Raw genomic sequence first — 27959 nt, 5'->3', positions numbered from 1 at the left:
GCGGAGAATGGTTGCCGGTAAAGCTATGCATCATATGCAAGTTCTTTCAGTTTCTCGTCGTGTTTTTTTCCGAGACGTACGTGGGAGGAAGTAAAATGTTGACCGACGCTTTTGGAAAATACACTCCCTAAATTTCAACAGTAAATCTTTTCACGTTGCACAGGGCCTCTCTTGTAGTGTCTGCCACTGGAGTTTGTTGAGCATCTCACGCCTTGTAAACAGTACTGTGCGAAACGCGCCCCTCTTCGTTACTCTTTTCCGTCCTCTCTATTAATCCTACTTAGTAACGGTCCTAAACTCATGAACAATACCAAAGAATCGGTCGAACTAGTGTTCTGAAAGCCAATTCTTTCAACGGTGAAATCCATTTCCTTAAGATTCTTCCAGTGAATCTCAGACTCCATTGCTTTTCCTCCTGTTTATTTTATGTCATCATTCTACAGCGGTGGATGCTTACTGGTTCAAATGGCTCTGAGCACTATGAGACTTAACGTCTGAGGTCATCAGTCCCCTAGAACTTAGAACTACTTAAACCTAACTAACCTAAGGACATCACACACACCCACGCCCGAGGCAGAAGTCGAACCTGCGACCGTAGCGGTCGCGCGGTTCCAGACTGTGGCGCCTAGAACCGCTCGGCCACTCTGGCCGGCGGATGCTTACTGCTAGGTATTTTACGGTAGTAACTGTCTCTAGAGATCTGTGGCTTGTCTCTCCTGTTACTCTCAGACGGTCTTATTCTACAACTCCTGTAAGGTAACGGGGGATAATATGGCCACACAGCAGCTTTGCTGTCAATGCAAATATCAGCTATGGAAAAATGGATGGGATGTGAAAAGCACAAAGACAAGTCAATATATTTATAGACTCATCTTTCCCTAATAAAGGGAAGGCAGCATTCAGCAGTTTCAGATGGTTTAAATTACTTGGTTACATAACTGCACATAATTTCTGCACATGACTTTGCACTTAAGTAAATAATGTAGGGTGTGCTTGTAATGAATCCTTGGATCATTGAAATAGAAGTCATGTGAAAACGAGCTCTTCCAAGCAGTTCGTAATTTAAATTTAAAACGCAGCAGCAGAAATAATATGTTGGGCTGGTGTACTTCAATCAAAACGTTTCATAGTAGATTTAAGTTATAAAGATGTTTAGAACAACTGCAAAGTAAGCCATTATTTTATTATGAAGACACCACTCAGTTTCAATCTTTGTAGTGCCAGACAAATATTTGTATACTTGGAAGGAGAGACAGCATTGGTCGTATATTTTTGTTTATTATCGCAAAATCGATTTTCGGTCACTTAGTGACCATCTTCAGTGCTGTAATATATAACTTAAATTAGTAAGCACTGGTGTCAATAAGCAGTCTATGTGATCGCCGTAAGCTTATTGACACCAGTGCTTACTAATTTAAGTTATATATTACAGCACTGAAGATGGTCACTAAGTGACCGAAAATCGATTTTGCGATAATAAACAAAAATATACGACCAATGCTGTCTCTCCTTCCAAGTATACCCATTATCTGGTCGTAGTGCACAGGACACTATGGAGTCGCCAATCAATAAAATATTTGTATGTCTCATATTTCGTGCAAAGACGTCATTAAATGAAGGGAGAGGGTGAAACTGTGCCAAAACATGGAGTTATTTCTAATTATGTAAATCTGATAGCATGTCATAAATTAGTTCTGATTTTAATTTTCCATACTTAAGAATAAAATTATGTGTTAAATGCAGAGTGAAAATCGTGTAATGCGAAATGGACATGAAAATACTTGTTTTGTGTTTTGATGAGTGTTCGTAGTTCCGTTGCATAGTGTTTTGTGTTTTTAATTGCAAGGAATTATAAAATTATGTGGTGATAAATGTGTGTGAAATTATATAATGAATTTAGGTTTAAGTACTTAAATCTTATAAAAATTTTAAACGAATTGTGGCCATGTTTAGGAATTATTTTGATTAATGAAGTGTCACGTGAACCGACTCAGGACTGGAGATATAAGCGAGAAAATGTGGTCTTTGGTCGTTGTCCGTTGTGGTGGTAAGTTCGGAGCAGCAAATTGCCGCGAGTGTAAGCATGGACGCCAGTGTATGTGACCAAACTGTGAAGGAACAACGTGAAAGTGTGTAGATGGGAGACAATAAACCACGTGTACAAATTGCACCGATTATTATTTATCCAGATCGGATTTATTTGTGAACTTTAATATGCATGACCACAGAGTTTTAAGTGTTTGTTTTATGTTTTAAATAAATAAGTTTCAATCTGAACTTGTATAGTGCACCTCATTTTGCGCAAGATTGTGGTGTAGACAACTGTGTATGCAATTCACTGCTGTTCAAAGGCTAGCCAATATATGAGTCAGTATTAGGGGCGCAAATGCAACCGTTCACTACCAATCCCCTTTGCGGATGAGCCACGTGAAAAATAGGTAGTGAACGAGCCCGAGTACAGTTGCACTCCGTAGGCACTTGTGAATGTTGCTGTTGTGGTCTTCAGTCCGAAGACTTGTTTGAAGCGACTCTTCTTCCTAGTCTGTCCTGTGGAAGCTTCTTCATCTCTGCATAAGAGCTGGCCGGTGTGGCCGTGCGGTTCTAGGCGCTTCAGTCTGGAACTGCGTGACCGCTACGGTCGCTGGTTCGAATCCTGCCTCGGGCATGGATGTGTGTGATGTCCTTAAGTTAGTTATGTTTAAGTAGTTCTAAGTTCTAGGGGCTGATGACCGCAGATGTTAAGTCCCATAGTGCTCAGAGCCATTTGAACCATTTGCCGTCTGCATAAGAGTGCTCTCTAAATAAACACTTAACAGTAATTTGTCGCGGGAGAGTCTTTTGCCATTCAACAGGGAGTGGGTGAGTCACTGAATGCGGAATACGGGTTGCAAACACGTCATAGATTTTAGTTAAAGACAAGACTTGCGTAGCAGATCTATTAAAAAAGTCGATTAATAGTATGTTCTAATCAAGCGCAGGTGACAATGCGATGCTGATGAACCACTGTGCTATTCCCTGCTTACCGGCGTTATTGTCCATTATTATACGTAGAGTGCCAGCCAGTATGCTCTCCCAGCCGTTAATGGTAGCATTCAACTTGGGTCCGCTTCTTCTCGTTTTCAGTATCCATCAAGTTGCTTTACCGCTCTTGAATGGTCACCGCTCCAGTCCCCCGCCAAACGAAAATCTCTGTCAACAGTTCGGACGGAAGCCTATCTCTCCATATAGCAGTCTGCTGCAATGACGGATCAACTAGGAAGGGGGACATATAAAAAAATATAGAGAAATAAATAACATTTCCTTCGAAAATACACTCCTGGAAATGGAAAAAAGAACACATTGACACCGGTGTGTCAGACCCACCATACTTGCTCCGGACACTGCGAGAGGGCTGTACAAGCAATGATCACACGCACGGCACAGCGGACACACCAGGAACCGCGGTGTTGGCCGTCGAATGGCGCTAGCTGCGCAGCATTTGTGCACCGCCGCCGTCAGTGTCAGCCAGTTTGCCGTGGCATACGGAGTTCCATCGCAGTCTTTAACACTGGTAGCATGCCGCGACAGCGTGGACGTGAACCGTATGTGCAGTTGACGGACTTTGAGCGAGGGCGTATAGTGGGCATGCGGGAGGCCGGGTGGACGTACCGCCGAATTGCTCAACACGTGGGGCGTGAGGTCTCCACAGTACATCGATGTTGTCGCCAGTGGTCAGCGGAAGGTGCACATGCCCGTCGACCTGGGACCGGACCGCAGCGACGCACGGATGCACGCCAAGACCGTAGGATCCTACGCAGTGCCGTAGGGGACCGCACCGCCACTTCCCAGCAAGTTAGGGACACTGTTGCTCCTGGGGTATCGGCGAGGACCATTCGCAACCGTCTCCATGAAGCTGGGCTACGGTCCCGCACACCGTTAGGCCGTCTTCCGCTCACGCCCCAACATCGTGCAGCCCGCCTCCAGTGGTGTCGTGACAGGCGTGAATGGAGGGACGAATGGAGACGTGTCGTCTTCAGCGATGAGAGTCGCTTCTGCCTTGGTGCCAATGATGGTCGTATGCGTGTTTGGCGCCGTGCAGGTGAGCGCCACAATCAGGACTGCATACGACCGAGGCACACAGGGCCAACACCCGGCATCATGGTGTGGGGAGCGATCTCCTACACTGGCCGTACACCACTGGTGATCGTCGAGGGGACACTGAATAGTGCACGGTACATCCAAAGCGTCATCGAACCCATCGTTCTACCATTCCTAGACCGGCAAGGGAACTTGCTGTTCCAACAGGACAATGCACGTCCGCATGTATCCCGTGCCACCCAACGTGCTCTAGAAGGTGTAAGTCAACTACCCTGGCCAACAAGATCTCCGGATCTGTCCCCCATTGAGCATGTTTGGGACTGGATGAAGCGTCGTCTCACGCGGTCTACACGTCCAGCACGAACGCTGGTCCAACTGAGGCGCCAGGCGGAAATGGCATGGCAAGCCGTTCCACAGGACTACATCCAGCATCTCTACGATCGTCTCCATGGGAGAATAGCAGCCTGCATTGCTGCGAAAGGTGGATATACACTGTACTAGTGCCGACATTGTGCATGCTCTGTTGCCTGTGTCTATGTGTCTGTGGTTCTGTCAGTGTGATCATGTGATGTATCTGACCCCAGGAATGTGTCAATAAAGTTTCCCCTTCCTGGGACAATGAATTCACGGTGTTCTTATTTCAATTTCCAGGAGTGTAGTTCCAATGCTGAAAGTGGAGGAGGAGGAGGAGATAAGTGTTTAACGTCCCGTCGACAACGAGGTCATTAGAGACGGAGTGGAAGCTCGGGTTAGGGAAGGAAATCGGCCGTGCCATGTGAAAAGAAGCGTCCTGGCGTTTGCCTGAAGCGATTTAAGGAAAGCACGGAAAACCTAAACCTGGAGGACTGGACGCGGTTTTGTACCGTCGGCTTCCCGAATACAAGTCCAGTGGGCTAACGACTGCGCCATCTCGACCATAATACTGATATGAAAGAAAAATGCTTGAACTATCCTGGCCATACGAAAGCTGCAGAAAAAGAAAACATACGAGAGTTTCGCATGTAACTGCCTCCTGTTACTGGGCAGATAAGACAAGCGGTTTACGATGTTTGCGGAAGAATCAAGAGCGGAAGAAAAGAAAGCGCGTTCGCCGGTTACGGAGCAAGTATGAGGCTGAGTGCGCATGCGCATACTCTGACAGACAGCGCTAGTGTTGCGCATGTGCGGCGCCGCATCAGACGCCGCCACGACGAAGTCTCGAGTTTGGGCTCTGTTCGTCACTTTTTTCTCTCTAATTACATGTCAGTATAAAAACTGCTACCCGGTTGTCTATCGGTCACGCTAGAAAAATTTAATGTTAAATCTTGGATCCAGTTGTCGAGTGAATCTTACCAATAATTTTATAACTTCAGGTGGAACTCTTTATTTTATAATCACTGATTCAAAAAGTACAGACGGTGACGAAACTTGCGAGGGCGTTTGGTGACAGTTTCATTAAAGGAAGAGACCTTAAGCACTTTCCGTCTCTGTTCGTAACTTGTAAGACATGTAAGTGTTTAAATCTATGAGCAAAGCTGATAATGTGATCTCTTATTTATTTATTCCTATCTTCTACCTCTACACAGTACACAATAAAATTAAGTTTCATCTTTTACTCGATTTCTTTCGGTGTAGTTCAAATGGTTCAAATGGCTCTGAGCACTATGGGACTTAACAGCTGAGGTCATCAGTCCCCTAGAACTTAGAACTACTTAAACCTATCTAACCTAAGGACATCACACACAGCCATGTCCGAGGCAGGATTTGAACCTGCGACCGTAGCGGTCGCGCGGTTCCAGACTGTAGCGCCTAGAACCGCTCGGCCACTTCTGCCGGCTCGGTGTAGTTGCCTGCTTATTATTGAAATACTGAAGAAGTACGCTTAACGTACCTCACATTTGCCTGTGTGACGTTTTAAAACATTAAAGCTACCTCACAATTAGAGCAAAGTGTAACTTTTAAAGCATTTGAAAATGTTGTAAAGCAATAAAAATAACCATACTTATAGGTAAGTAACTTCGTCGAATCCAGGTACTCACAGATACTGTTGCAACGGCGCGGTTCCTCCTAAAATGCAGGAAACCCTTCGCTACATTTTTTGCTGTCGGAAGCTAATAGATCAACGTGAGGTCTCTCAGCGAACGCTACAACGTCGCTTGAGACGCCTCTCGGCTGCCACAGTACAAACGATAGAAGCGGCGCTGCGGATCTCAGAGATAAACGGCCTACCATTGCGCAACGGCGGAGTGCCACGTGGTGGAACAGCAATGCCACCGGTTAAAGTGCGTCAGCGGTGATTACAGGGCGTGCCTGAAGTCTGCGTGTGACCTTCTGCTCCTTAGAGCCACGGAGGCCACCCATGTTAAAGTAGGAAACATCTCTAAGACTTTTTGAGAAACACATTTCAGTAATAGTTTGAGATATGCTGCTTGTTAGGAAACATATGCTCAAGAATTGTCGAGTAAGTATGTTAGGTAAGATCCGTGTAAGTACTTCCTCTTTCGAACGGCGATTGAAAATCGTTGAAGATTTCTAAGAAGGTTTATCGTCTTTATAATTTGAACATTAATCCACATCAGACAGACGTTAAACTTCCTCTCTTTCCTTTAATAAATGAAGTGAAATATATGTAACCTGAAACAAAAAAGTAGTGAGGAACTCATCGACTTAAGCCTCGATGCCCCCCCCCCCCCCCCCTCCACGTCAGGCTCGTTTTCTCTGCCGTTTAGGCAGATACACTACTGGCCATTAAAACTGCTACACCAAGAAGAAATGCAGATGATAAACGGGTATTCATTGGAAAAATATATTACACTACAACTGACATGTGATTACATTTTCACGCAATTTGGGTGCATAGATCCTGAGAAATCAGTACCCAGATCAACCGCCTCTGGCCGTAATAAAGGCCTTGATACGCCTGCCCATTGCGTCAAACAGAGATTGGATGGCGTGTACAGGTACAGCTGCCCATGCAGCTTCAACATGATACCACAGTTCATCAAGAGTAGTGACTGGCGTATTGTGACGAGGCAGTAGCTCGGCCACCACTAACCAGACGTTTACAATTGGTGAGAGATCTGGAGAATGTGCTGGCCAGGGCAGCAGTCGAACATTTTCTCTATCCAGAAAGGCCCGCACAGGACCTGCAACATGCGGTCGTGCATTATCCTTCTGAAATGTAGGGTTTCGCAGGGATCGAATGAAGGTAGAGCCACGGGTCGTAAGACATCTGAAATGTAACGTCCACTGTTCAAAGTGCCGTCAATGTGAGCAAGAGGTGACCGAGACGTGTAACCAATGGCACCCCATACCATCACGCCGGGTAATACGCGATGACGAATACACGCTTCCAATGTGCGTTCACCGCCATGTCGCCAAACACGGATGCGACCATCATGATGCTGTAAACAGAACCCGGATTTATCCGAAAAAATGACGTTTTGCCATTCGTGCACCCAGGTTCGTCGTTGAGTACACCAGCGCAGGCGCTCCTGTCTGTGATGCAGCGTCAAGGGTAACCGCAGCCTTCGTATTCGGGCTGATTGTCTATGCTGCTGCAAACGTCGTCGAACTGTTCGTGCAGAGGGTTGTTGTCTTGAAAACGTCCCCATATGTTGACTCAGGGATCGAGACGTGGCTGCACGATCCGTTACACCCATGCGGATAAGATGCTTGTCATCTCGACTGCTAGTGATACGAGGCCGTTGGGATCCAACACGGCGTTCCGTATTACCCTCCTGAACCCAACGATTCCATATTCTGCTAATAGTCATTGGATCTTGACCAACGCGAGCAGCAATGTCGCGATGCGATAAACCGCAAGCGCGAAAGGCTACAATCCGACCTATATCAAAGTCGGAAACGTGATGGTACGCATTTCTCCTCCTCAAACGAGGCATCACAACAACCTTTCACCAGGCAACGCCGGTCAAGTGCTGTTTGTGTATGAGAAATGGGTTGGAAACTTTCCTCATGTCAGCACGTTGTAGGTGTCGTCACCGGCGCCAACCTTGTGTGAATGCTCTGAAAAGCTAATCATTTGCATATCACAGCATCTTCTTCCTGTCGGTTAAATTTAGCGTCTGTAGCACGTCATCTTCGTGGTGTAGCGATTGTAATGGCCAGTAGTGTATTTGAAATTTAGGTTTTGAAATGTGTAAATGGAGTCAGCCCAAACAAATACTGTCATCACTTATTTCATGCGATGCCAGACTGCAACATGACGGATACTGGGCTGTTTTGTGCAAGATACAAGCGGAAATGTGTTTGCGCCGCTTCTATAAACACGAAAGTCGGAATAACAAGAAACAAAGTAGAAAGGCAGCTGCAGCATCCAATTTGCTGTCGATGTTTTAACGATGTACTAGTGATTCAAATGTGGGGCGTCCGTGTTAGAGGTACACATAGACAAATCCTCATAACGAAAGAATTAGATATTTTATATTACTGAGTATATACGCAATCGACAGACACATCTCCAAAACAGTGAACATCACAATTTCATGAACTGCGCTGAGTCACATGACGCATGCGTGCGTCACAGTGCACAGCTATCTCAACATGTTGGCGAACTATGCACAGAGATGCTCCCGACGACATTTTCGAGCACTATGATGCACCTCCCCCGTTAACGTGGGGATGATACCACGTTTCTGCATGAGACGTTTCCTGAGCGTTGGATCGGATTCCTTGGCCTTCTCGGTCCCCGATCTGACGTCGCTTGGTTTCAGTGCATGTTGGTTTCTCAAGGACATTTTCAGAGATCTGGTAGATTGCATACAACAGATTTACGCCGCAGTAGAGGCCATAACACATGTAATGCTTATGAACATGTGTCGAGAACTGTAGTACCGTCTCGATATCTGATGCGCTACAAACGATGCCCACATTGAACTGTGACAACATGCATAAAAATGTTTGCCCTCCTGTTTGAAATGTTGGACAACTAAAGTTATAAACCTCAATAGGTACAGAATATAAACAAATGTTTTTGTATACTTCTAGCCCGGTCACCCCGTATATTTTAGGCCAACTGAAGATCGGTGGAAGTCCGAAACGCGTATTAACATGCATAAAAATACATATAAAAGTTGCTGGTTATATTTCTTGAAACAGTAAACTTATTCATAGATACGATAATGATGGATAATCGGTGTGTCTAATGTTACTGGAAATAGAGATCGCATCACAGAATTCCATGAAGACGCGTACCTGTAGCTTATTTCCACCTTTCGGCCTTAGAGAGAGGTTGAATTACTGTATGACGACATGGATGCACCATACCAACAGATCACACAGACAACTGGCTGTAGTCGAATGAGAGCAGAACGAGAGGTGACGATATGGACTAAGGACAACAGTGTGACAAGAAAACTAGGCACTGGTCCTTTCAGCCCGTCTTTGACGAATAGATGAATGAAAACACCTGAAAACTGGCCAAATGTTGTAGACAGAATTTCAACAAAGACTTTAGCGAATAGAGTGCTGGAATTTGTGTTTGGATCTCAGGTTGCCGTGTGTCGTTTTCCGCTGACACCATACCATGTACAACAGAGGTTTGCGTGATGATAAGTGAGAGACAGCTGCGAAACTAAGTGGCGTTAGGTGGTGTTGAGCGATGAACCTGGCTTCGTTTTGTGGCGGTCAGATCGACGTCGTCGTGTCCGTAGATAGTCACAGGAAGCCGCAATTTTCGATACGCATACTTATCCAACTCACGTGATCATGGCATCGAGAACTATAGGATATAACAACAGGACTCATTTGCTGGTTGTTGAAGTGAGGCCAAATTGGAGCAAGAGTGGTAAATCCTGTTGCCTTATCCTTACTGACCGGTGTATTACACATCATATTATAACAGGCTAATGCTAGCCCACACTGTAGTTCACACCGCAAATGCCTTGAGGAAACGTACCATTGCTGTACCCTGATCTGTCACCCAGAGAGCACGTCTGGGATGCGATGGGAATACATATATTTTCATATAGCCTCAAGTTGGGAACCATCAAGAAATGACACTGAATATGTTTAAAACATGTCAATAAATTCCTCAGGATGATATTCGGAGGTTGTTTACTGCCATATAACAACGAATACAGGAGTCTATTGGTAGTCGTGGAGCTCACAACTCATACTTATGATGATGGACATCAGTTACGATTGAAATGAAAGTTTAATAAGCCAATACCCGTTATGCGATTGAAATTTCCACGGAATGTGATAAATATCGGACTGATGCTTCACGGTACAACACATTTAATTTCCATCCGTAGTTCATAACTATATCTTCCTGAACTAAATCTCATTTCAGTATGGTCCAAAGAATTTCATCTGATTTTTTTCGTAATCCCCATGCAAATCTAAAATCGAAATAACAGAGTGAAGTGACGGATTAATTAAGAAGTGGATGCGAGTGCGTTCGCATTCAAGAGAAGCGGGGATGATTTTCGCCCAACTGACCAGATTTAGGTGTTCCGCGGTGCTCCTAAAACACTTATGGCAGCTATCAAAATGGTTTCCTAGAAGAGGACACTACAGATTACCTTCCCAGTCCTTATCTTAGCCGATCTCTGTCTCTAACGACCTTATCGGCTTTGGAACGCTAAGAGCCAATCTTCGTCCCTTACTTTCCAGCCGGAATTCCATCCAAAGTTTTTCGGGCAGACAACAGCACCGTTTAATGTTGTTCTCGGTGGTACACGAGTCTTTGCGAAGAATTAAAACACCAGCGAATAGTGTTCCGATCAAATTGGTGCTCACATGGATAAACTGAGCGGGCGTTGCAGTCAAAATCAACAGCTGAGGAAAAAAGGGATAAGTCAAGAATCAGTTACCTTTTACGCTGACCAGATCCCAGGAAATTTGGTAGACTCCTGCGGAAACGAGGCATCCAGTATAACTCGCGCATCTCAAAAAAGATCACAAGGCCTCTTTGTAATGTTGAAGACGATGTAGGTCTCCGAAATGCAGGAGTATACCACATTCCATAACGTGAGACGGACTATTAAAACAGCCAGGAGAAGCGCAAGGAGCATCTGAGGCACACCGGGATAAAACAGCCAAGCAAAGCGGCTGTCGCTGAGTATTGCCTCGAAAACAACCATGACATGAAACAGGATACCAGTGTCGTGGAGTAGATGCCGTGTTTCTGGGAAGGTTTAATTAAGAAGTCTATCAAAATAAAGATATCGGAAAGCTTACAAACTATGACGGAGGTTTCATTTTAAACAAAACTTGGCGTCCGGCACTCAGTTTGTTATCTAGCCAGCTATTTTATCCGCCAGAGCTGGGAAATACTGAATGTATGCTTCGTGGAATATCAGTGAGTACTCTGAAATACAAACGAGCATCAAACGGCTTTGCGGGCGCCGCAGTCGAACTCGGCTATAATTAACGGCACGACAGTAACAACAGTTTGCAGTCTGGTTAGAGTCCAGGTAGCAAGTACGCTCAAAAATAAATCTCACATCACCTGAAAAAGACCACCGGGTCTGTCGTAGATACGTTACGCATAAAACAGAATCGACAACTCGGCTGTATACGCCGAAGCACACCATTAAACAATCACACAGAGAAAACCTTAGAACTTCATTATGTGCCAGATCAGTCAGCTAAGAAAGAAACAACCAGTAGTCCTGCTTCACAGGTAACTGAAACAAATTCTTCGCTCAGTTTTTCAGAAGTTAGTGATTAACTATTCCCCATGATAAAACGTTGAAATAGGAATTAGAAATGGAACGAATGTCCTGTTTATAGAGCTGGCGTCTTTCGAAAAGCAGAGTGGGTATCCTCACGCGTCTGGCTGTGACTCCTCGGTCGTGGCCCAGGCTTCCTCGCGTTGGTCTTGTTTGTAGGCGGATAATTGAGCCTCTGCCCGCGGCCGGCGTTGATTTGGCGCTTCCTGCCCGGCTGGACCTGCAGCACCACCAGAGGTGCGCCACGGGACAGCAGCGTCATAGGCGTCGCCCCACTCACCAGCGGACGACCTCGTTTCAGTCTTTGTAAACAGCACTCGCGTATGGCAACACACTCGCTGCTAGTGCCGTTCAGAACGTCATGAAAAGCGAGAGGCCGTGAATCCAATAGTCAAGTGTTAAACTCGTGCTGATTTTAACCGTATAAGGTTAGAGAGCCATATGGGCTGTCTATTCAAGATAATCTACAAGTGCTAGGAGCAAAGGTCAGAGAAAAAACAAAAAAATTCGTGTGACTAGGGCCTCCCGTCGGGTAGACCTTTCGCCAGGTGCAAGTCTTCCGATTTGACGCCACTTCGGCAACTTGCGCGTCGATGGGGATGAAATGAAGACGAATAGGACAACACAACACCGTCCCTGAGCGGAGAAAATCTCCGACCCAGCCGGGAATCGAACCCGGGCCCTTAGGATTGACATTCTGTCACACTGACCACTCAGCTACCGGGGGCGGACAAGGTCAGAGATGACATTGACACAAAAAATTATTTTTATTAATTGCTAGACACTGATCATAATACAAGACCGGCGGAAAAATGCTCCAGAGCACAGAAAATGCAAATATGTACCTGTTTATTTAAAAGATTCTGACTGAAAAGCGGGTAACAGCTGCCTCATTCTACCTTCCTTAGCACTTACAAAAATTTTCCAACAATTTTCGAATGCGAACATATTCGTGCTCTTTTAACGTGCAGCTCACGTCAGACTCCCACAATCTCCACTAACTACAATTCATTTACTCTGTAAGCCGCTCTTACCCATCCACTCCCAGTCGTCCTTTCTCACTCAATCATTCAGCCAAACTCATTGTCATTACCTCCTTGTGTCTCACTGTCATTGTTTCCTATGTAACAGCCAAGGTCCCGTTTGTTCTATCCTTCTGCTGCAGTCCCCTCTCACCATTACTGTCTCCTACTTGCTCTCTCTTATAGCTAACACCTCGTTCATTCTTTCCTACTGCTGCTGTCTCTTCTCACTGTCACTATGACTCTCTTCCTTGTCGTCACTGTCTCTCATTATCACTGGTTCTCCCACTTCCACTTTCTCCTTCTCTCTATTCCTCGCCCCCCCCCCCCCCCCCCCCGGGACTGTGTGCTTCACTCTTCTCCAACCACTGCTCTGTCACTGTCAACTATGTTCTGCTGCCACTGTGTCCCTCTCTCACACTGCCAATGTCCACTTCGCTCTTCCTCCAACACAACCACTGTCTATTATCTTGCAGTATTTACTACTCTTCAGCCCCTTAACCACTACCACCGTCTACTTCTCTCTCAGAAGAAAGCGCGAATATGTTCGCACGCAGAATTGTCAAATGGCTCTGAGCACTATGCGACTTAACTTCTGAGGTCATCAGTCGCCTAGAACTTATAACTAATTAAACCTAACTAATCTAAGGACATCAGACACATCCATGCCTGAGGCAGGATTCGAACCTGCTACCGTAGCGGTCGCTCGGCTCCAGACTGTAGCGCCTAGAACCGCACGGCCATTCCGACCGGCGCAGAATTGTCGGGAAAATATTTAAATGTACATACTGTATATTACTCGTCTCTTCCTATAGCTTATCCCTATTTTTCCCAGAATTTCAAACATTTTGCACCATTTTACATTGTCGAACTCTATTTCCAGGTCGACAAATCCTATGAACATCTCTTGATTTTTTTTTAGTCTTGCTTCCATTATCAACCGCAACGTCAGAATTGCCTCTCTCCTCAATTTTCTTTTCCATTCTTCTGTACATTATTTTTGTCAACAACTTGGATACATGAGCTGTTAAGCTGATTGCGTGGTAATTAGTAAGCTAGGGTAGTAATCTAGAGTTAAATATAACATAATTTGATAGAATTATAAACTTCCATCTTATTAGATTTACAATTTTGTCCTTAATAGCGAATACATTAACACGTTTTTCTATCCCATTAAGACAAATAACGCCTTTTAAAACGGAAAACATTAAAAGATAATGGAATCTAAAATGAACGTTCTCTTTACGAACTGAGTTTTATACCTCAAGCTTTTGTTAGAAACTAACTTTATGAAAACACTAGCGAACCCGGCCATGGGTCGCACTTCTTAAATATGGGAACTGGTTATACATTCTAGTCTCCTTCTCCCTCCCTCTCCGTTCCTGTCCTTCTTCCCCCTCCCTTTGTCAATTTTCTCCTCCTCCGTCCTTTGTCTGTCCATCAACTTGCTCCAGCTCCCTGTACATCTCTTATCGCACACTCTCTCTATCCATTTCCTACTCCCTCCTCCCTTTCTCCACATCCTCCTCTCCCTTCCTTATACCCATTTTCTCACCCACCTTTGTCCATCTCTTCACCCGCCTCTCTTTGACCTTATTTATTGCTACTACAGACGGAACATTTATTGGGAATAGATGTCAAAATGAATGGGAAAAACGGTTGGAATCATTAGTACAGGGAGTATGAGACACACCTTTCCGTCTGCTGGGTCTGTGAGGATAGTAGCTGTAAAGACAGTATTTCGCACAGCTTTTAATCTACGAACAGGAAGGATTATAAATTTAGCCATACACAGGACTTTCCTGTTTTCTATTAAAAATGACTGCGAAAAGGAAAACAAAATCTCATACTTCCACTGTACAGCGTAGCATGTTCATCTCAGAGCCGGTTTAACAGCAAGTGTTTATTGTATAACATATATATAGCTCCAGTAGTTTAGGCTGTGCGTTGTCTGACATTTTTTCGAAATAAATGAACCGTGAACTGAAATCAACTGAAAGTTTACAACACATCAAATTGCCATTATCTGACTTCAATTCAATCTTTGCAGAACACGAAAGATGTGAGCACCACCAATAACACACTGAAACATCGCTTTCAATTATATTATTTTTCGCAAAATATCAACATTCAATGCGGATTTTGTTCTTGTTATGAAAACATGCTACACCAGACCTATCAAGCTGAACGTCACATAGTTTTTAATTTTTTTATGAAAACATGTGACAGCAGAATTCTCAAACCGATAATCACGTTTCTTTCACTGAGACCTTCTACAAAAATACCATCCAAATTTCCAACTTTACCGGTGTATTGTACAAAAATTTTCTTTCACACAAACCTTGTCCTGACAATTACTAACACAGCAAAACAAAAATCAGACAAATCGGTCTAGCTATTCTCAGGTGATGATCTTTCATATATGTGGCAATTGATTTTTATTTATATAGAAACTGTAACTGTCAGCTGAGTCTTCTAGCGTAAGTACGAGGCCTGTTCAGAAAGTAAGCTCCGATTGATTGGCAAATTGAAACCACAGTGAACATCAGAAATGTTTTACTTGTAACAATTAGCTACACCTTTCAGCTACTTCTCTACGTAGTCGCCGTTCTGACTTAGACTTTTGTCATAGCGTTGTACCAACTTTTCAATAGCCTCATCATAGAAGGCAGCCGCCAGTGCTTTCCGCCAATTCTCCACGCTGGCCTACACCTCGTTGTCTGTGTCAAAATGTTGTCTTCAAAGACAGCGGTTCATGTGATCAGAGATGAAACTCAGGGGGAGACAATTGCGGACTGTATTGTGGGTAATCTCACATTTCCATTTGAAAACGATGCAGGAGCATCTTCATTGCCCCTGCAGAATGCGGCTGAGAATTGTCTTGAAGAAGAAACAGCACGACAGTTATGTAATGTTAGCTGCATAGCTTCAGGCGAAATTTCTCACTAGGCCCTCGTACTTGGCGGCAGACACTATTTTCTAGACATCTTTACGCACTCACTGCGAGCTCAGAAATGAGAAGAGCGACGTGATGCTAACTGGGGTTATACTAGAGACACTACCCAACACATCTGTGCAAAGCTTTATCGGATTTTCATAGTCGTTTCCATTTCGCGACCGATCGGAGCTTACTTTCTGAACGCCCCTCGTATAAATTTCAGTCAGCACTATTTCACAGATATCTGCTAAAACTGGCAACGGGTCTATATCACTTAGATAACACAATATACACATTTAGGAATACAACGTCAGTGTTATAACCTAATCAGGCCCAACGTGATTTATCAGGATACAGAGGACGAGACGGAACTCACAATCAGATTCACACACGTGATGTACATAAGGTATGCATTCAACTATTAATATACGGGGATCTGAATAAAGATGGAATGTACGGTAGGACGCAAAACACATTGCGCAGCGACATGGAGGTACGGACTGGTGTTCCCTGCGCATTTGTTGGTACTACATACAAGGGTACAAAAATGTAAAGCCGATTTATGGCCAGAAACCTTCCACATATATGTGGGTAAGCTGTTCTCTTATTAGCTCTTTTCTATTATGCGTCCCGATTAATGTTATGGGACCGAGCACACTCACAATCGGACGCGTACTGCGGGGGTGGACAAAACCAGCTACGTAAAAAATTTACGAAAATTTTACAAAATTCAACTTAAGCGGGCGAAGGTGGATTCATTTAAGTCACAAACGAAGGATCTGTGCAATTAACTTGGTGAAAATGAACTAGCATAAAGTTGGAGTACACGTGGTGGCGACTGGCCAGAATAAATTAGTCATACAACGGAGACACTTACTGAATTTAGGCCTGGCCGTGGTGGTTTCCGAATAAAGCACTAGGCTCCGGGCCTCTCCAGTCCTGGACGTTTCGAGTTCAGTCCCACATAAGGGCGGGGGTTTTTCCTTGTTCCAGTCTCGCCAGGACGGGTCCATGGTTACTCAGCCACTCAGATTACTATAAAATACGTGCTGGGGAACTTTCCTGGGGGTAAAAGGCGTCTGGAACAATGGCCCTGCCATCCGTCCCCCTCCAGAACCACTCAGAAGGAAGTTGCACTCTGCATGCATTCAGGCGAATTAGCCCAGTAATGAGCTTGGGCCACAGCCTAGAGCGTGGTGTAAAAGCTCTAGGGATTGACCGATGAGAGCATACAGAACAAAAAAGGCCTGATGAACTTATGTCCAGAAATGCAAGGTTTCTATGCTAGAGATCATACTTTGTTTCAGAGACTGATGTCTAATACTAGCTATACCATGCATCGTCAGTTACAGTGTGCGTGGTTGGTTATCTCCTAGAGGGTGGTACTGTTCCTCATACGAGGTGCCCTGGTGCCCTCTCCTTCCATAGTAATTGGTAATGTTGCAGCCGATTCACTTCTCTTGCTGACTCATTTTGTAGTGGATGTGATACAGCGGTTTACACTGTTGTACCCTATTCGAATCAAGAGCTTGCCGACATGGTGTTTACGTATTGAAGGGCAAATGGCAACGGATGGCGGGCAGCAAGCTTGTATCAGGAGACCTATCTCCGCCAACAACAACCATAGCATTCAATGTTTGCAACGGTGTTTTGCCGTTTGTCTGAGACAGAATCGTTTCAGGAAGCAGGAAATCATGAAGGACGTACCAGAAATGTTCGGACACCAGACACGGAGGAAAATGTGATTAACACTGTGGGATGCGACCACAGTGTCACTACCAGGCAGTTGGACCGCCAGTACAGGGTAAACCAGACGGCTGTGTGAGACATTTTCCATGACAATTGTTACTACCCTCATCACTTACAGCGTGTGCGGGGCTTACTAACGACGGACTTTCCACATCGGGAGTATTTTTGTCACTTGTTTCTTCACCCGGCAACCACGATCCCGGGATTTGTGTCATCTGTCCTATTCACAGATGAGGCCACTTTACACGGAGTGGTAGCTTCAACTTTCATAGCAGTCATCTGTGGGATAGTATGCAGGACCTCCGTGGTATGGTGACAGGGAGTCATCAGATCGGTACACCCGAAATGTGTGAGCCGGGATAATTGGCGAACGTATTTTGGGACCAGTCTTCCTCCCACGTCGCCTGACGGGCCGGAACTATCGGCGTTTCTTCGTGCTGGAAGAAGTGCCGTCGATTATTCGAAGGGTTGTGTGGCTGCTACGTGATGGTGCTCCAGCCCACTTCACCGTTAACGCCCAGACGCATCTCAGTCGTGTCTTCCCTGGTCGATGGACGAGATGGTCTAATTTCATGGCCTTTTCGTTCAGCAGATCTCAATCTGTGCCATTTCTGGTTATGGGGTCATCTCAAAAGTATCCTGTATGCAGAGCCATTCTAGATGTGGAGGCACTGGAGCAGCATGTTCACATTGTCTTTTAACACTGTTCGGGTGCAGCCTGGACGATGTGACATGTGGGACAGAACATGCTACGGCGCGTACATGCATGAGTTGAGGAACATGGAAATCATTTTCAATACATACTGTAATTGGGCTGCATGGTACAGTGCTTACTAGACTGCAGTCTCTGTAACAATGTATAACTGAATATATCGTCTCTAACATGGAAACCATGCATATCTGGACATAAGTCCATTAGATTTTTGTTGTTCCGTATCCTCTCATCAATCAATCCCTAGAGTTTGTACACTGTGGAAAAAAATCACCCTGTATATTGTTACATCCCAGAATAATATTCCAAGTGAATGTGAAATTTTTTAAAGTTTTCACGGAAGTGCCAGAACTGGGGTGAAACCCAAGGCTGGCTAGTCTGTAACATTTAGACTGGACTCACATCCCGAAGAACAGCCAATATTGCATGCAGCAGGGGAATGCCACCGAGCTAACTGCCACACCATACCCAAGCTAGAGAACCAAGTGCACTGCAGCGAAGTAACCTCATGCACAGTGAAGCAACAAGGTGTATGCAAGACCGGTATTCAGCACACAAATGCTGCGGAAATAACTGAACTGAAAGTCTAAAGAACGGAGATGGGGCACCTTGGTACGGTGTAGAGCGCTGACAATTTCAGAAAACTAGGACACATTCGTTTATCCTTACCACAAGATAACGTCATTAAAGTAAACCGATCGGTAGAAATACCCTGACTTCCACGGCTTGATACTCAGCCTGCTGCTACCCAGTCCCAAGGCTATGACACTCCATTCGTTGCCCACCTTGATGACTACGCTCTACGATGGAACAGCTAGCCCAGCCTGAAAGACTTAACTGTAGTGGGCTGCCGCTGCATCACATCCACGTTCGTGGATCAGACGATTTGGTTGCCTTTGCCATCAGTTGATGGTACCTAGTGAGCTGCTGAATTACTATCCACCTGAGGTAGCGCAGAAGCTTACTTTCTTACTCTCAGTCGCAGCATTCACTGCACACATGTTATTTCGTAATGTAACATTACACACATTATCAATTGACTTCAGGACCATAGCGACGACGCTTAGTTTTCATTTTGTCTACCGCAACTCTCTATTTGCTAGGCTGAAAAACTGAGTCAGAGTCCTTCTTTTATGAGTGAGACGTTGGGTTAAGAAAGAGAATAAGATGTTCGTATTACACATTGAATACTTTCTAAAGTAACGTTTTCGAGAAGCAAAAAAAGAAGATGTAGATATAGTGTGAAATTGTTGCGTGAAATGATAGATTTTTTGTTATTATTGTTGTTATTATTTTGTTGCGTTACATTTTTAATAAATTCTTACTCTATGTTATCTAAGAGATCCTTCGATACATAGAATATATTGCTTTACAGCTATTTTTCAGCTGCATTTTAAAATAAGCTCACGTTAGTAATTTTTTGATCTCCTTGGGCAGTTTATAGTACAGTTTTATTCGTTGTTAGAAGATGCAGTTTGAGTTTTATGTTTATTCGATAGGTCTAGATCCTGTTTCATGTTCATGGGCAGAACTGTTTGTACAGCAATTATTAATGTTCTTTTTTTAGGTACACCTGTGATTGCTATACGTACTCACATGGCGTAGTTAAAATCCCCAATGTGTTGAACAGAATTTTACATCTACCTCGACAACTATTTTGGTTACTATCCTTATGGCCATTTTTTTATAGTTTCGAAACTGTGTTCATGTTATGTGCATCTGTTCTCCACAAATGAATTTCATAACTAGGAACTGAGTGTATTTATGAGTATATAACTGAAAGATTCTAGCTATTACACTCTCATAATAGTACTTTAAGTGCATAGCATGCTGGCGACATACTTTTACAAGTATCTTCGTGTGTTCACACCACTTCAACTGAGAATGGATATTCACTCCCAGAAATTGTTTGTTATAGAATAAGTAGAGGTATCACCTACGTTTAACTGTACAGTATCATTTTTCCTCTTCAAAGTGAAATTTTTGGCGTTTGTTTTCTTTGTGTTCAAGCTACTTTCTTTCATACTGACCTATTGTGCACTTACTTGGAGGTTTCATTTGCTTTCTCTGCAAGTAATGTTCCTATTTGCTCAGTTACTACAGTACTGCTGTAATCAGTGATTTATATCAAGTCCAGTGTAGATCGTAATATGCTATGTTGAGAAGCTCCTATATGAACAGATTTTTGTTCTAATAAGTGTCTGATTTATAGTTTAGTCTTATTTAAGGACTGTATTATCTCTACTCTTTGTACCCCATCTGCGACACCGGAGGCCGCAGTGGGCAGCCGCTTACAAGTTGTGGCGTGTCGCCAGGCCTTGTAGGGCATGCACCAGGGAAGTGCATGGTTTGTGTCGGCATGTTTGGTTCACAGAGTCGCCATGGGGAACAGTAATCAGCAAAAACGGGAATCAGAAGTAGGGAGGGGGAGTGATTACATCTTCTTGTGCCAGCACCGGAGGTTCTGTGGGCTGCGGTGAGCTAGTCGTGGGGCAGCGTTGGACCTTCACTGTAGGGATAACCCTTATCGGTGAACCAGCTGGTTTTCGGTTATATAATTTTTTTTCCAAGTCAATCACTAGAACAAAAACATGGCCATCAGAATCACAATGCTACCCTGACTAATAAGTAATCAATAAGACCTGAAAATCACATTGTCATTCTCACAAAGAGGGAATCAAAACCATTAAATATCTCATTGTCGTCCTCACTAACAAGGGGAGGCCGCCAATTGTGAAATTCAGATTCAATTCATACTGCACATAATAAAAGCTCATGGCCAGAGGTGTAATGTGGCAAAGCACCAAGATGTACTTCTCAGCCGTTGTCGAGAAAATCGACAGTTAAAATAAACCTTTGCTGTGAAATACTCTCTACGATTAATACTTTCCTACAGCGTCGTGGCGCAGCGGTAAGCGCTCGGGTTCGTAATCCGAAGGTCGCCGGATCGAATCTCGCGCCATGCAACCTTTTTTTTTTAGTATTTTTTTGTAATTCAAATATATATATATATATATATATATATATATATATATATATATATATATATATATACACACACACACACACACACACACACACACACACACATATATATATATATATATATATATATATATATAATTCCCGGCAATCAGTTGCAATAATTATGCATATAATAAGTTGTTGAAAGTCGTTTGTCGTGGAAAAACTGGCGACTTCGAACATCATTATGTTTTCCGCAAACAAAGTTGTATTTCACAAATGTTATTAATTGTGTTCATAATGTTAACCACGTATAGTTAACGGAAGACGTAGAAACGATATTCCGAAACGAATACTTATAGCGTAAGTCAAACGTTCGAATTATAATAGAAACCCCACGAACACAAATTTGCTGTGGCAGGTATGAAATATAAAGTCCGTTACTCGCTCGTTACACTTGAAGGACAGACGTTGAATGGGCCGAAACGAGCCGCCGCATAACAGCGTAGTTGCCTGCTAACTTCGAAAGAAGGTAGATGCGGTCCCTAGCGCAACTTACAACATCGTCGAAAATCAGTGCGGACGTGAGAGCTTTAGTACACCCTGTTAAACAAGCGGAAAAATGGGGGCGGTACAATTGGAGAGCGATTCGCCTTCACCAACATGCATAAGCAATTCTTTAATAGTTTATGTTTATATTACTATAAACTAATAATAAAAAAATGTTGCATGGCGCGAGATTCGATCCGGCGACCTTCGGATTACGAACCCGAGAGCGTACCGCTGCGCCACGACGCTGTAAAAAATTATTGATCGTAGAGAGTATTTCACGGCAACGGTTTCTTTAACTGTCGATTTTCTCGACAAGGGCTGATAAGTGCATCTTGGTGCTTTGCCACATTACACCTCTGGCCATGAGCTTTTATTATGCGCAGTATGAATCGAATCTGATTTTCACAATTGGCGGCCTCCCCTTGTAAGAGGGAATCATTAAACAAGGCAAACTCACATCTAATAGCCACCCCGTACAATAACTATTCAATACCACCGCAGTCTGCACAGAAATACTCATTACACAAAAAAACCTCACTGAAAAACACCACCTCAGCAGATCTTATTAACTAAACCTTCCCTGAGCATTTTGTTAATCCATACAACATGAATTTGGCAACTAATTTATCTCTGAAATTTCTCAGTCACATGAGACATTCATTAGGAAACTCTTCTGCGATTGTCTAAACACTTTCAAGGACACACGCATACTTACAGGACGACCAACTTCACTCCACTTTCACGTCAAGCATACCCGTAGTATAAGATTCACACTCACGCATATAGAACAGAATAATTATAGAAAACATTAGGATAAATAAAATACGATATATGATACATATTCTGTTGCAGCTATGTTTTCTTGCCTTAGCTAAGCACGTGACATATACACGAACATATACCCCCTGAGTGGCATACTAAGCATACTAGTAGCGAAATAATCCACATACATCTAGATGTAGGGAAGAATGAAAATAAGAAACAGAACAGAAAAATAAAACGAAATACTTTTGTTAGCTAGGGACCCGTATGTTGCCACGCCCATAATATAGCTCACCTATACCCCCATGAGGATTCCACTCACACCAACAAAATATTTGAAAAAACAGCCACTCAGCATTGGAGCAATTGACAACAAAACCGTCTGACAATTTTCGATCACACTGACCAAAAAACATGCGGCAAATGCAGACCTTTCCTTATTAAATTCAAAAGTAGAATAACAGCCTAACCAAGAGCAGAAATCTAAGGAAATATTAGAAGCTGCAAATTCGTTTCACTCCTCTCTCTGTCAGACCACTCCAGCGCTCCATACCCATACCTTATTCCAGCAAAATACTACCAAAAAATCAAACCCAACTACTTTTCTTCTTATGACACCTTACGTTTAAGCTCACACAAATAAAATCATCCTAAGAAGTATTACTTAACTAACCGACAGAGTGGAATCGGCAGAAGCTTACGTACACGACCAATACAATACCCTTCTAGAAAAATGTCATTCATGGAAACCCAAATTTATTAGAAACTGCACCATACGCGTTTTACAACGAATACCCATTTCTAAGCAAAGAAGGGAAGGCAGAAAGGTGGAAGGAGTATATAGAGGGTTTATACAAGGGCGATGTACTTGAGGACAATATTATGGAAATGGAAGAGGATGTAGATGAAGATGAAATGGGAGATAAGATACTGCGTGAAGAGTTTGACAGAGCACTGAAAGACCTGAGTCGAAACAAGGCCCCGGGAGTAGACAACATTCCATTAGAACTACTGATGGCCTTGGGAGAGCCAGTCATGACAAAACTCTACCATCTGGTGAGCAAGATGTATGAGACAGGCGAAATACCCTCAGATTTCAAGAAGAATATAATAATTCCAATCCCAAAGAAAGCAGGTGTTGACAGATGTGAAAATTACCGAACTATCAGTTTAATAAGTCACAGCTGCAAAATACTAACGCGAATTCTTTACAGACGAATGGAAAAACTGGTAGAAGCGGACCTCGGGGAAGATCAGTTTGGATTTCGTAGAAATGTTGGAACACGTGAGGCAATACTAACCTTACGACTTATCTTAGAAGAAAGATTAAGAAAAGGCAAACCTACGTTTCTAGCATTTGTAGACTTAGAGAAAGCTTTTGACAACGTTAACTGGAATACTCTCTTTCAAATTCTGAAGGTGGCAGGGGTAAAATACAAGGAGCGAAAGGCTATTTACAATTTGTACAGAAACCAGATGGCAGTTATAAGAGTCGAGGAGCATGAAAGAGAAGCAGTGGTTGGGAAAGGAGTGAGACAGTGTTGTAGCCTCTCCCCGATGTTATTCAATCTGTATATTGAGCAAGCAGTAAAGGAAACAAAAGAAAAATTCGGAGTAGGTATTAAAATTCATGGAGAAGAAGTAAAAACTTTGAGGTTCGCCGATGACATTGTAATTCTGTCAGAGACAGCAAAGGACTTGGAAGAGCAGTTGAACGGAATGGACAGTGTCTTGAAAGGAGGATATAAGATGAACATCAACAAAAGCAAAACGAGGATAATGGAATGTAGTCAAATTAAATCGGGTGATGCTGAGGGAATTAGATTAGGAAATGAGACACTTAAAGTAGTAAAGGAGTTTTGCTATTTAGGGAGTAAAATAACTGATGATGGTCGAAGTAGAGAGGATATAAAATGTAGACTGGCAATGGCAAGGAAATCGTTTCTGGAGAAGAGAAATTTGTTAACATCGAGTATAGATTTAAGTGTCAGGAAGTCGTTTCTGGAAGTATTTGTATGGAGTGTAGCCATGTATGGAAGTGAAACATGGACGATAAATAGTTTGGACAAGAAGAGAATAGTGGTTAGCACACTGGACTCGCATTCGGGAGGACGACGGTTCAATCCCGTCTCCAGCCATCCTGATTTAGGTTTTCCGTGATTTCCCTAATTCGTTTCAGGCGAATGCCGGGATGGTTCCTTTGAAAGGGCACGGCCGATTTCCTTCCCCATCCTTCCCTAACCCGAGCTTGCGCTCCGTCTCTAATGACCTCGTTGTCGACGGGACGTTAAACAACACTAACCTAACCTAACCAAGAAGAGAATAGAAGCTTTCGAAATGTGGTGCTACAGAAGAATGCTGAAGATTAGATGGGTAGATCACGTAACTAATGAGGAGGTATTGAATAGGATTGGGGAGAAGAGGAGTTTGTGGCACAACTTGACTAGAAGAAGGGATCGGTTGGTACGACATGTTTTGAGGCATCAAGGAATCACAAATTTAGCATTGGAGGGCAGCGTGGAGGGTAAAAATCGTAGAGGGAGACCAAGAGATCAATACACAAAGCATATTCAGAAGGATGTAGGTTGCAGTAGGTACTGGGAGATGAAGAAGCTTGCACAGGATAGAGTAGCATGGAGAGCTGCATCAAACCAGTCTCAGGACTGAAGACCACAACAACAACGTACATTTGAAGGTAATTATGCAAATGAAAACAAATGAAACAAAACATACAAGGCATGAGAGAAATATTTACATTCACCATGGCTTTATTACTCACAGTTATGTTGAGATACTTCCCAATATTTATCGTTCCCTACTACTTTATCCATGGTTTACATGTGAAATAGGACGTAAGCATTTTAGCTTGTGCGTCCACGTCGATTCTACTTCGACAGAATTAGGATGTGGGATCCTTTGTATCCAATATGGACCGCTAACTACCTTGAAAAATTTCTTTGTTAATATATTGCGTTTCTTACACACTCGCAGTGTGCGCAGTAAACTTTCTGGCCAGCATGAAATCGTAGTTGATTCACCCATGTGTGCCCGTATCAGGTTCTACATTCCACAGCTTACTTTAAGTTTTCCAACACCATCTCTACAATTAGTTGCCAACAGAGTCGGCTCACCTTTAGCCGTGGTACCGTGTTCTTTATACCGTTAGGCGGTTCTTAATTCTTCAGAATGAGGATTAGGAGAAGCAACGTAGATTCATTGGTAAGTTCATTTAAAACATCCTGGAACGACTGAAGATGCACGTCCCATGTTTTAAGCCGCCAGGAACAGTAGTGTCTACATAATTTTCAAGTTCCTTCATCACCCTCTTTGCTGGTTTCGATGAAGAGTGGTACACTGAAATAAAGACCAGTTTAACTTCACAGTTCTTTGTCATGCTCAACGACTGTCGCGATCTACATTTTGGACTACTGTCGGAGATCACTCGTTTAACCGTAACTACTTCCCAGAAGAAAAGGTTTCTACCAGCAACTTTTCACAAGGGCACTAAAGTCACAGACTTCGATGTCAATTCTATTGCCACAAAGGATAGGAAAAACCTGTGTGCAAACACGTGACTGCCACCAATGAATCCACCTTTGCCACATCCTACAATTTCTTTGGATTATTGGATGGTATGGTTCTGCTTATGATACCGTCAGTGGTTTCGCCTTTTGGCACACAGAGCACACATTCAGCGCCTGGCAAATTCTCATCAACACACTGTTGAGGTAACAGGGCTCCTTTAACTTCTCATAACATTTTTGTGCACCAAAATGAGTGTAGCTGAAGTATGTATACCACACTAGCTTATCAATCAACTCCTCTGTGATCACCAAAACCATTCAGAATTCCCGGGATCTTGATGTTAAAAAGTACATTGTCCCTCACTAAATAATATTGGTATATGGCCAATTGGTCACTCTCGTATTATTTCCATTTTATTTCATCCAACAGCGAGTCTTTGTCTTTCTCACGCATAATTTGCTCTTTTGCTGACTTTACATAATTTTGAAAGGTCACATTCTTTAAGTACAACAAGCTAACATCATTCTCTCGTAGGTTGTCTTCAAGACTGTATGGCAAACCATTTGGGGCGTATGACAATGAATACAATATTTATTTCCTGGGATGTGCTCGACAGTGAACTGCTACTTCTAAAACAAGAGTGCCCAACGAGCTAACCTCCCATTGCTTAGTTTTGCCATCACCAAGAACTGTAGAGCTCTGTGATTCATGTATGTCTTTGTCACTCTCCCAAATAGAAAGAAACAAACGTTTCCGAACACCCAAGTGCTTCAAGTTCAGTCATGAAATAGTTTTGCTCACATTGTGAGAGAACTCCAACTTAAGCATTCATCATCCCAGTTTCACACTTCATTTTTTTCCCATTAACTTGCAGAATCGGTATAGTTAACAAAGCGTTTATAATAGTTAATTAACCCTAGGAGAACCCTCAACTGTTTCTTAGTATGTGGGATGGGATGTTCTTTCACTGCCTGAATCTTTTCTTGATCTCGGTGAATACCATTTGCTAGATTATATGAACTACGAATTTAATACTATGTCTATAAAACAGCGGTTTTTCTAAGTTGACAGGGACTCCAGCTTTCTCGGGAACTGCTAGTAATCTTTCTAAGACCTCATTGTGGTGTGCCCACGACTTTTCATCTATCAAAATGTCATCATCACACAAGATAAGTCTAACATTTAAAACATCTGGGAGAATCATTTTCAGCCCTCTAATAAATATAGCAGAAGACGCATTGAGCCCAAAGGGATGCCTCTTGAATTGGTGAGATGTGCCGAAAATCAACAAGGTAGCGGCGGGCGCCAGTATAAACTGCCAGCAGCTTGCACTCAAGGTTTCGGAAGTTAACACTTCCACTCCCTGAAACTTCTGCAACAACTCTTACAAACTCTCCAGTAAATCGGTCTCAGACAAATTTACTGCATTTATTTGTCTCAAATCCAAAACCTATTGGACAGTGCCGTCTCCTTTTGGAACTCCCAGTAGGGGGCTATTATATTAACTGACCTCTCTTTCAATAACACCTTTTGCCAGCATGCCTTGGACCCCCTTTCCTCTTTTGTTTTGTAAGCAAGGGGAATGGTGTGAGGCCAGGCAAAGGACTTCTGGTGCCCACGTACCCTTAATTCACATTCAGAACTGTGAATGGTAAAAGACAAGTCAGAAAATACCTTACTATACTTATGTAAGATATCGTACAATTCATATTGCTCAGCCTCTGAAATGCCTTCCACAGCTCCAACAATCTTTACTACCATATTTGCAAGGAACTCCTCTCGCCTCTGTTCCGAGAGCAAAGTACCTTGTCTGTCATCACCACCATCGACTCGTTCAGTCTCAGATCCCAAATAACCTTCCATAAGACATATAAGACAACCCCTTTCTGTCTCAATCTTACCACATCATATTCTTTCAACAATTCTCTTAATGTTCAGTGATGTTTCATGTCCTCCCAAGTTTACCGTTGCTTGGTGAAAAC

General features: G+C 43.3%; 1 protein-coding gene across 1 annotated transcript in view; it reads right to left on the bottom strand.

The window, feature by feature from the left end:
* LOC126254250 (solute carrier family 22 member 7-like) overlaps window positions 1–6229 on the bottom strand; it is a 156384-nt gene extending 150155 nt beyond the window's left edge. The window contains exon 1 of the mRNA XM_049955300.1: window positions 6096–6229. The gene's annotated coding sequence lies outside the window, so the exon portion shown is untranslated. The remainder of the gene's footprint in view (window positions 1–6095) is intronic.
* Window positions 6230–27959: the final 21730 nt, after the last annotated feature.

Source organism: Schistocerca nitens, chromosome 1, assembly GCF_023898315.1.
Source record: "Schistocerca nitens isolate TAMUIC-IGC-003100 chromosome 1, iqSchNite1.1, whole genome shotgun sequence".
Lineage (NCBI taxonomy): Eukaryota > Metazoa > Arthropoda > Insecta > Orthoptera > Acrididae > Schistocerca > Schistocerca nitens.
Note: the sequence above shows the minus strand (reverse complement) of the source record. Positions and strands in the feature narration are given on the sequence as shown.